Here is an 11,381-nt window from a genome sequence, read left to right on the forward strand (position 1 = left end):
TGCATGGAAACTGTGGGATTAATATATGACGCACATATAATGAACACAAATTATACAGTGTGATCATCAGTTGAAAAAGAGTTTTAAAAGGTATACTAATTAGCTAGCAAAAATAATTACTTCAATCATAGAGGCTGTTTTCTAAGGAAATGCTGAGATCTTTCAAGCGTATTTTCGCAAAGTTTTTTAACATCCTTGCTTGAGAACTAACAATGTCATCACCCAAGTCCCAAGGAATCTGTAGATAATGTCTGTTTTCAGACGATGCACATGAACACAACATTCATCCTTCAACCTAGGTAAAACATCTTGCTCAAAGGCTGTGTGATTAACGACTTTTTGTGTAACGACATTGAGCTCTTTTAAGTTTATTTCTGTAGAGTATCACGGCAAATCTCAGCATCTGTAGCGAAACATCTGCAATATATCATCATCTCCACTGCACAGGCCCAGCTGATTATTTTTCCAGGAGAGTCAGATTAATAGCAGCATCATTGCATGTCAATCAATATTTGGACGTTTTAACGTCAACAGTTCATAAATTAACATCTATGTCCTCACATGTGTACACTTTTAAGATATACGTGATGAAGATCTATATCACCTTCCTTACCTCCTAATGCACCCCCTGTCATATCCGGTGTTGACAGGTGTACTAAGCACACGCACACCTGTAACCTGTGCATGTGTTGAAACCACACTGAACCCAGACAACACAGTCTTTTTTTTATTGATTGTTAATATAGTTTCCGTCGCAACGAACGGAATGAAGTACAGTGCTTTGAAGATAGATGAACTTGAATGACCTGTGACATCATGGTGAGAAGAGGTGCTGCACTTCAAAAGATTCTCAGTCCCGTTGCAACGGATTGCAGATGGGGCGATACAGATTTTTAAGGATGATAAAACAGATTTGGGTTTGTTGTTGTATGTGTATGCCCTGAGTGGAAACCAGAATTACGCCATGGACATTGATAACCTGTCGTTTTCAGTTTGAGTGAGTAAGTGAGTAAGTTGGGTTTAATGCCGCTTTTAACAGTATTACAGTTTCCTCAGCTTAATGTGGGAGGAAAGCCCGAAGTGATGCAGGTATTAGACGCTTACCACTTCGGTGAAACCCACAAGCACGGGTATGGTGCTGACAAACCTAGAAACATAATCGGGGCGAACCGGGATTCGAACCGACAATCATAGGTTTCTGGCGTGCCCAAGGGACGCAACTCTGCACAGCGAATCGCGGCACCTTAGACGACTGGGCCACCCGTGCCCCCTTATCAGTTTGAAACATGATTATTACAATAATAGATTGTTTCGTATGTACTTGAAGGATTAAGGTATACATGCTCTTTAAAGGTGAGATCAACACCGGGAGCGATTTCTTTGAAATATGTTAATGAAATGCTTATGAAAGATTTGACCTTTTTAATTACATAAAAGTAGGTATCACAACATATAATACTGAAGACAGTATTACCAAATGTTCACCCATGCATGTCGTAAATGTCATACATATTTGCACATATATTGAGCAGATTACATCCAAAAACTTTCCTCTTCCTTTTTCCAAAACAGTTACCAGGAAAAAGTCCATTTCTTAAACAACTCAGGACACTAACTAGATTTCTAGTACAGAACTGATCTGATTACCTTCCAGAAAAAAAATATCAATGTCCCAAAGGCATGTCCTTTCGGGCATAATCTGGGTCTCGTTATGATGTTCTAAATTGTATTGTATTCTCGAAATGTGATCGACTGTGATCCCTGTGGAACTCTGGCTATTTGTAAACCGAGGCCGAAAGCTCTAAAACCACAAACACGAGATGGCACATCTTATCCCAAGAGGCCACTCTTTAACAAACCGCTCAATAAAGAATGATCCAATGGTAATAGTGAGTTAAGATCTTGATTGACTGTAATGGAGAAAGCTTCTAATTTTTAGAAGAGAAAAATGAAAGTTTGAACTATTTGCGATGGTCGATTGTGTGTAAAGGAAAACATTGATTTCCTATTACAGTTATTGATTAACACTCGGGTGATTTCAAATAGACAGTAATTCACAAATGCAACCTTACCACTTTATCATTGACATGTATTTTCATTATTTATATGTAACTGACTATTTTACGTATTTCAGTCTGTTATCCATCTTAATACCTGAAATACCAGAATTTTCGATATTTATTTGATACCCAATAAGTAAATTCTCCTAAAGTTACTAAATCCGAATATTACATGGTTACATGGTTAGATATATAACCTAGTCCCTAATAAGCATCTATGTAAGATCATGTTGATTGTGCAATTAATATTTACGTCTTTATTTTATGTACCTAAATCATTCAATGGATTAATCAACGCGATCGACAACTGGTATCATCACTATCTAATAGTGATTCATGGACATTTGCTCTTGATATAGTCGGAATCGTGCTCTCGACTGTTCTTTTTAGCAGATATTTTTTTGAATACGGAAGGTTTTTGTGGATTGTATTATTTGGTATCCAAGCGAAGGACTCTGCAGGGTTGCTGATCTTCCCCACACACTGCACATAAACTCGATGCAGTGGTCGTTCAGTTGGCCTTTCCTTAAAAAACTGAGTCTGGGCCGATTTGATATGGCACTTCACTTTGTTGACACTCATTTCTGTACCGCCCAGCAGTACAGAACCATCAACAAAATCAACACTGACATTGAGATTACGTCCCACATCTTTGCCTCGTTTACGAAACTGTGGAATGCCTTGTTTTCATAATGAGTCTTGACATGATCATCAGACAAATAAATGTGTGTAAAAGTTCACAAAACAATTCTATCATGAAGAGCCCCAACGTTAATCAAACTACGCCCTCACATTATGATTGGTAAATATAAGCGATTGAGGGAAGAGGGAAGGTGGTGGGATCTATTGTCTGACATGATTCTACGTGTGAGGGTGTCAGAATACGAAAGGACGGGTACAGCATACGTATTTGTGGCTTTGACTTTAATGCGAGCGTTCAGCTCTGAACTCCATTATTATTATTGTTATTATTATTGTTGTTATTATTATGTACAGATTAAATATAAAATGGTAGCAGAGAGGGTTTGGGTGATCCTGGCACAGTCAGGCTGGTTAGGCTCATCATCAGCTCAGGGCCCTTGACCCCTCTACACGCAGCCCAGACAGCGAATGGGACTTCTCCCAGGAAGCGCTGCCAAGTCAAACCCAGCAAGAACTTTTCGGAGAATGCAGCCAGATTACAATTTTTAAAAATGCAGCAAAGAGGGTTTGGGTGATCCTGGCACAGTCAGGCTGGTTAGATAGCGAATGGGACTTCTCCCAGGAAGCGCTGCCTAGTCAAACCCACTGTGAACTTTTCGGAGAATATGAAGACTCCCCAACACTGCAGCCTTCTGCATTACCCGGATTATCAGAAGGGCTGTATTCCTGGTACCAAACCCGGGTACGCTCTCGATGTCAGTCAACAGATTGGGAGGTACCAAACCTAAGGCATCGAGAACAATGTGGAGTCGGACAACTTGGTACTTGGGATGCAAGCGTGACATTTCGCAAGGGAGGTCTGCATATTTGCCATGTTTTTCCTCAATCTTGTCAATCACATCACTGTCAAAAGGGACAGAAAATTCAATGATTTAAATGATTTCATTGGATTTATCAAAGAGGACAAGATCAGGTTTGTTGGCCTGGATATCCCAGAGGCTGTATACGGGCCTATTCCTAGGTATTTTATATTTATCATTTTCCATAACGCCCTCTACATATTCCGGGTCGTACCATGGATGGACGGACCTCTGTGTCAAAACCACAAGCATGTCGAAGACGGTAATAAAATGATCGAGCTACACCATCATGTCGTTTAAGATACTGTGTTTGTGCTGGGCTACCACTGACAATGTGTCTGACAGTCTCATTAAATCCATTACATAATCTACATTTCATATTCACATTTTGATGCAAATTCGCATATTATTATTATTATTATTATTATTATTATTATTATTATATAACATTATACAATTATCATTATCATAGAAAGGGTTTTGTCGTTTTTAGTTACCTAATATAAAGAGTTAAATCTCTCAATCAGGACAGTAAGGTTCTAAGTGAAATATCCCAAATGAATTGATCCCGGAGAGCAGGTCTGGAAAAACTAGGTTTCACAATTGACTCACCTTTGCATGTGCTTGTGACGGGCCCAACGGTAGGGGAGGTTACACTCACCAGTGAGTAAACATTTGATATCATCACTCTTCGTGAACATATGCTTGGGATACAGTAGGAATTGTACAATATACTCTTTTAGTCGATAGTTCTTATCATAATGGAAATGATTAGTGTCGCTTCTTTCACATGTAAACAACCAAGCGTTTGTTCGTGTCGTCAACATTGTCCTGCGTAATCTGCTGTGAGAGATAATACCGCCCCTTTGGATTCTCCTGGTATTAATTGACTGAGTCCATGTCATTTGTGATCTCATCTTGGAGACAGAAATAGTACATCTTGTATTGCATATATGTCATATGATCACATATGTTATCGCACACTAGTCGTTGACGATTTATGTTAAATTCATTGTCTCCATTTTTCATATACGAAATAATGCACGGTAAACGTTTGGAACGTTATTCAGTACTGTGAAGAACGCATGTCTCACCGTCAAACAGTGGATCGGTGCTCATGATGTCCATCACTTAATTGTCTGGTCAAGAATCGATTATTTATGGACCGCCGTCAGAAAGATGGAATACTGCTGAGTGCAGCGTAAAACACCAACAAAGAAACAAACCATCGAGTAACATCATCACAATGTGCATGTTGAATAACGTCAGCTTCGATCTAACGGGCATTAGTTCGTTTGCTTCATGCCTCACTAAATGGAAATAGAAGAATCTGGACCAGACAACCAAGCAACTGACATCATAGTCCTCTAGCTACGTGCATCAACAACAAAGTCAGCACGCCTGACCACTCGATCCCGTTAGTCGCCTCCAAAGTCAGCCATGGGTTGCTGAAGGCCAATTCAAACCTGGATGTCCACGGTGAAGGGGCATTAGAGTATGAATACAACTTATATGCTGTATGGATTCTTCCTATTTGAAATCGCCTTTGATTAGGCGACTAACGGGATCGGGTGGTCAGACTTGCTGAGGTGGTTCATGCATGTCATCGTTTCCCAATTGTGTAGATCGATGCTTATGATGTCAATCACTGGATTGTCTAGTAATGACTCGATTGTTTACAGACTGTGGTGATTTTACTTGAATATTGCTTAGTGGAGCGTTAAACAACAAATACACAAACAACGAACAGGTCACCTGCGATGTGATACATTTGACATTAACATTGACATTGTAGTATTGACGCTTATGATTTAGTGTTAAGATTGTGAGCAATGGCTTAATGATAAAACAGAAATAACAATCCATGGGAATAACACCACGCTTCTAGGTCAATGATAGTTAACGACTTGGCATGTCATAAACAACCTACTAACAATATGCTGTCGATATCCTCCAAGGATAGTTTGAAATCAAAAGAGCGGATTGCCTCGCTTCCCTTCCACATGACTAGTCAAAGTAGAGTTTAAAACGGTGTTGTGAACCTTTTCATCAAAGCCTAATTCTTGTAACGACGGGAATAATTGCCTCTTTGAAAGCAGTTGTGATTATAATAGACAATTTAATCTACTAACCTTAAATAACAACCCTCTATCACTTGTTAAAGATAAATCGGTGAATTTTATAATGAACTAATCAAATCAATTATGGTCCTCTTTTGCTAGTGCAGAATCCTCCAACATTCTTAAGATGGCCATCGCAGGGAGGAAGCGCTCGCATTTTCGGGCATCTCCTTTGAAGCAAATTCCCAGAAACTACAAAACTACATTGTATCTAACTCATGAATCTAACGCTACTACATCGATGCTTGTAAATGAATATTGTTATGGTTCATATTTGTTTTGCATTTACCTTATCGTTTTAAACTGTTGCTCACTTTGGGATTCCTGTTCCTTGTTTTTAGTTCGAATCCGAGAACTTTAATGGATGTATTTTGTTCAGCACAATGCGAGTATTAATAGCTTTCAGCAAAATGGAAAACGCCTCTGACGTCACTTTAAATTAAGCCTTCCTCTCACACGTATAATTACCTCCGCGATGGCCTGAAGTACTGACAGTTATATTGAGTAAGTAGGCACACTATTCCGACCATATCACTAAGGGATACACTTGAAATGGGCTTCACACGTTGTACCATGTGGGTAATCGAACGCGAGTCTTGGGCGTGACGGCTGATGGTATTAAAATCGGTGTTAGATCACACAATACTCATTAATATTTCATCTTTTTCTCTTGCGAGAAATCATATGTAAACAAAGTTCACACTTTTTCTCCATATAATGAAAAAAACATTTTCTACATTTACGGACGTCATGTACAAGTTCTCCACACAAGAACTTTTTTTCTGATTCGAGACAAAAACAACGTTCCGTCTTTTCTATAATTTAACAATGCTTCCCGCTGTTTCCTGGCGGAACCCTCCGGGATGGTTATTTGGCAGCAACACTGTTCTCACCTCAAAAGCAAGGTGTCATGGCATAATCCGAAACACAGGTACGCTAATAATGACCTTCTCAACAGTATCATTAGTCGAGCCAATGTAATTAAGACCTCTCAGCAAGGAAATGCTTCACCACATATGCCCTAGTAATAGATAGAAGTGCTCATTCAGAGAAGGCCCCAGACTAATTTGTGCTATCTCACACAGATAAATCACCATGGTATATCTGGCACACGCTGCACAACATTTATCAAGTGTGTACATGCTAATGTTCCCTATCGCGATGCTTACAAACAAACAGTACACACCAGGTGGCGACAACAGGGAGACAAGAACACGTTCTTGTTTGCCGCTCTCACCCTCATAAAGTTTCAAGAAGAAACACTACGGGCATATTAATACGGTCTCGCCCAGCAGCAGTACAAACCACATGCCACACTTGTATCCCCCATAGCTTTCCTGTACTAAATCAACTTTCTTCTTTACATGTTTGTAAAAAACTAAATGCAGAGCAACAGGTCATTAGCGCTTCAAATGGCTGGTCAGAGTGCAGAAGACATAATATCGTCATACACATTATCAGACACATGCTTCCAAAACATATGCTCATGATAAAGTCGGAATCCTACAGTGGACTCGGATTTTAGGAGACATTTCTTATGACTAAAGACATTTTTTACGCATTTATTTTACATTTACTGAAGTAATGGTTTCTTCACTAACACGTAAAGTTATCCTAAGTGTGTGGAATCACAGCGGAACTGATTTACAACGTGGTAATAGTCAGTAACCTCTCACTGTCTCGCAAATCATCAAGCTATTTCCTCATTACGTTATAGAGATATTAGGATTACATCGGCATGGATGGGCACTGATGGGAGGCTGATAGAGACTGTTAATGCCCTAGAAAAGTGAAACAGTACATACTACTAAGTCATAAACATTTGTTATGCATTCCTAACGATATGACGGAACCGGAACATGGTACGTCGAGTGTTCATAAATTTAATCAAGATAATGGCCTTCACTACGACATGGCACTACTCATTAGTTTCTTCCCAACGTGATCCCCTACAAAGTAGAGTTTAACATTCGTGTACCTGTTGTCAGAGTTGAACAGCCAAAGTTTAGTCCAACTTCATTAATTACATTTATGCTGATGATACTTTACGATCCAATTAACATTTCATTATAATGATCTCATCTTGACACTCCGTTTGTCTAAAAATAAAAATAAATCTCTTTATAATTACTGTCCCCAGGACTTAATGAAGTATTATCATCTAGATCTTCTGTTTGCATCCGGGTGTGGACATGCGTTTGTATCAGCCTCGGGATTCCAGGGAAGAAGATCCTTGCTGGAGCTTCCGATAAGATTCCTCTGAGAACGAGGTGTGTGATTCGTCATGTAGCGAAAGCAAATTGAGTGAATATCTATATGGGTGTAGAATAGTTGGTATAGAGATACTGTCGACCGCTATCTCAATGACGTTGTGAAAGAATCAGCATATGCTGTGTAAATGTAACCAAATCTCTCTGTCGGTATTTTCGTAGCGAAAGCAAAACCTATATATTATTGATTGAATCTAATGGTGACATACACCTACATTTATCAAGGACGCCATCAGTCTCTTGAGATATTAAGGGGAGCTGGAGCAGAAAAGTCAACTAACAACCATATCCATATCTTGATCTTGTGTTACCATGAGCATGAATCGTGCACGTAGTCCTTGCTTATCGGGAGTCATTTAAGTGCTTGCAAACACTTCTAGTGTTGCAATATTTTGTATTCTTGTCTTTTTCCTGTCCATACTATGATGGACGAGATAAGGCTGCGAAAGCCATGCATTGAGTGAATAGAACATCACCTGAGCATCCATACTGATGTCCAGGAAAATAAATACCAGTACACATAAAGTTTCATTCTTGTCTTAACTGTTCATGTTCCATAATGTTTCTTTCATTCCCATAAACGTTTCTTTTCTTCTGTAAACATTAGCCATGTTGGTGCAATGGATGTAACACACATCAAGATCTGAACAAGATCCAAAATGTACAAAATTCCATATTAAATATAGGAACGCAAACACATATAATATGTAAACAGCGACATTAAGCTTATGCCTTGGCATACCAAGACACATGGACATGAACATGGCTGACATGCACTTATTGGCAGGGTGTGCTGGTGTCCATAGCAATGAAACATGTTGCATTTTATTGTGGTAAAAGTATATCAGAGCGTTAGGGATCATGGTCATGGTCGAAAGTTGCATCACATCAAAAAAGATAACGACACAGTTCAGGTATCAGAGGTTATGGCATATGGCCCTAGGAGGGGCCACGGGTGCCTATTCGTCTGAGGCACCGTAATTCGCTGTTCGCAGAAAGGGCACGCCAGAAACCTATGATCCTGGGTTCAAATCTCGATTCACCCCAATTTTGTTCCACGGTTTGGCAGCGCCAAACCAGTGCTCCCGGGTTAACCAAAGTGGCGAACGTGTGAGACCTGCATCACTTCGGGTTTTCATCTCACATTAAGCTCGCACGCGATGATATAACTGGAATACTGTTAAAAGCGGTGTTAAACCCAACTCACTCACTCACTCACTCACTCAAGGGATATACTTCTTTATAAAACCCATGAAGGCTAATGTATATTAAGTTTAGGTCACATATTGTATTCCACTGTGAGAATCAACCCATGTAATTGTTTCTATGATGTTATTCCAGAACAAAACAACACAGCACAATTACCTTTGAAACCTCTTTTTCTGTTTGAAATATATGTAAGCATAAGGTTTGAATAAGTATTGAGAATGACTTGTTTCATGCCTTAAGAAAATTGGGAACTTCCATGAATCTGAGTTTTACCTAAGTTTCCTTTTCCAAGATCACTTCTGACATTAATATGTGCCAGATGCAAATAGTGTACAAGCTGCAAAGTGTTCCCCTTCAATAAGACGTTTTTATAATGGTATTCTCTTACAAGCTGTAATAGATACCTTTGTGACATGACATGATAGATTGTTTATTTATGCCCGTTGTTGAAATCATCAAATAGGTAATAGGTGTGCCATATCTATCAGTTCCACACAATAAGGGAAGCAGAGGCACGGGTGGCCCAGTCGTCTAATGCGCCGCGATTCGCTGTGCAGAGTTGCGTCCCTTGGACACACCAGAAACCTATGATTGTGGGTTCGAATCCTGGTTCGCCCCGATTATGTTTCTAGGTTTGTCAGCACCATACCCGTGCTCGTGGGTTTCACCGAAGTGGTAAACGTCTGTGACCTGCATCACTTCGGGCTTTCCTCCCACATTAAGCTGACACGCCGTGATATAACTGGAATAATGTTAAAAGCGGCGTTAAACCCAACTCACTCACTCACTCAATCAATAAGGGAAGCAGAGGATGCACACTTCACGTTCACAGTGTGGGTGCATGATGGGCACATTCATATCAAGGCGAAAACATGGTGGACTGGCTACACAGTATACACTGTAATATTGCTGATGTCTTGCAATGATATCAATAACAAATTGAAACTTACAATCGTGGCACCATGTATCGTGCTATACGGTTGCTTTCGCAAGCTTCCACATTAGCATAAGTTAAAGAATGACGGTCATTTTATCAATCAATTAGATGTTTTTATTTGAAGAATTAGGATCTGCAAACGTGAACTTGACATGGGCCAAACAGCTTCCAAATACAGCATTTTAGACAGACACATGTGGGCGCCGCTCTTAGCAATATTGCAGCAGTATCGCGGCGGGGGACACCGGAAATGGGCTTTACGCTTTAATCTATGTGATGAATCAAACCCGGGCTTTCGGGGTGGCGAGCAAACGCTTTCACCACTAGGCTACCCATTGCACCGTAAAGACATAAAGCATTAACGGGGCGGCAAGTAGACTGACGTAATCCCTTTTTACACATATGATCTGACTTTATGCTAAGCGTGTTCAGAGGAAGTATGCCACACGCATCATTAATTCCCTAGCTGACCAGCGACAAAGTTAAACAATATTGGCATATACAAATAACATCAATACAATTACAATTTTATTGATAGCTGCATTCCTTCTCCTTTCTTTTACATCAACATGTTTTATAGATGATAATTGATTGAAAAATGTCATCGAGTGTGTTGCAAGCACTGCGATACCTCTCATATATTCTGGATACTGATAAGGTTAATTCAACTTCACAAACAATCTCATAGACAGACTATACATCATCACAAAGAAAATATTACTTCATATTGGAGGTCATCTAATAAGTTCACTGCAATGCTAAATATCCCATCAGAAGCACCGTCTATCTTGATTTATTGCTTGGATGTGCGGCCATCGGCTTAGGTTATGGAAAGAATGCAAATAAACCGTTAAGTTTTCCAAGGGAATTAAAACAGCTATTTGCTTAACTATAACTTCGTTAATTGAAATATATCACATGTCCATGATTCGGTTTTATGTTTATATACTTAGATCAAATCATATAACTGTTGATTATGAATACATGTGTCACGATTCTTATTATGAATATGTAGAAAAAACAAAACAAATTAACCCCATAGAAACCCTTAACGGCAATATATGCATGATCTTTTCAAACCACCTCCCATTTAAGATCTAATAATATCCATGACATGATTTAGGGGCACTACTTACAAGACCGAGGTGTAGAGAGGGAATTATTATCAAATTATCATCTATTTAAGGCACAGTGCAACGTTGACATTTCACCAGTATTCTAAAAGTGTAAATTACCTTGTTTTCCTTTTGCACAAATACAGATAATTCACGATAATATGTTTT

This window comes from Haliotis cracherodii, unplaced genomic scaffold (assembly GCF_022045235.1).
Source record: "Haliotis cracherodii isolate W230 unplaced genomic scaffold, xgHalCrac1.p SCAF_2, whole genome shotgun sequence".
Taxonomy (NCBI): domain Eukaryota; kingdom Metazoa; phylum Mollusca; class Gastropoda; order Lepetellida; family Haliotidae; genus Haliotis; species Haliotis cracherodii.